This window comes from Penaeus monodon, chromosome 27 (assembly GCF_015228065.2).
Source record: "Penaeus monodon isolate SGIC_2016 chromosome 27, NSTDA_Pmon_1, whole genome shotgun sequence".
NCBI lineage: Eukaryota > Metazoa > Arthropoda > Malacostraca > Decapoda > Penaeidae > Penaeus > Penaeus monodon.
In genome coordinates this window covers 35,288,779-35,289,041 of record NC_051412.1, presented here as the reverse complement: position 1 = coordinate 35,289,041, position 263 = coordinate 35,288,779, and the positions used below count along the sequence as shown (strand labels likewise).

Sequence of the window (263 nt, the reverse complement as noted above, 5' to 3'; positions counted from 1 at the left end):
TAAAAATGTTTTCCCTTACAATTTGGTACAACTGTGAGCTTATTAACGTCATTTTCGTAATTGTTTAAATTACGAAATTTAAATTACTTTTAACATTATCTTTCTTCAAAATAGGGAAATTTCTTTATGTCTTTATGTAGCTAACTGGTAAGACTTCGCTATTCACATAATATTTAGTCAGACATTTAACACTTCTTGTGATTAAAAACTATGTCAAAATAAATACTACCAAACCACGTAGGAACATACCAAGATAGATATGA

General features: G+C 27.4%; 1 protein-coding gene across 1 annotated transcript in view; it reads right to left on the bottom strand.

Moving 5' to 3' along the window:
• LOC119590809 (probable G-protein coupled receptor Mth-like 3) overlaps nucleotides 1-263 on the bottom strand; it is a gene marked incomplete in the record, with an annotated part of 21,040 nt that overhangs the window by 1,843 nt on the left and 18,934 nt on the right.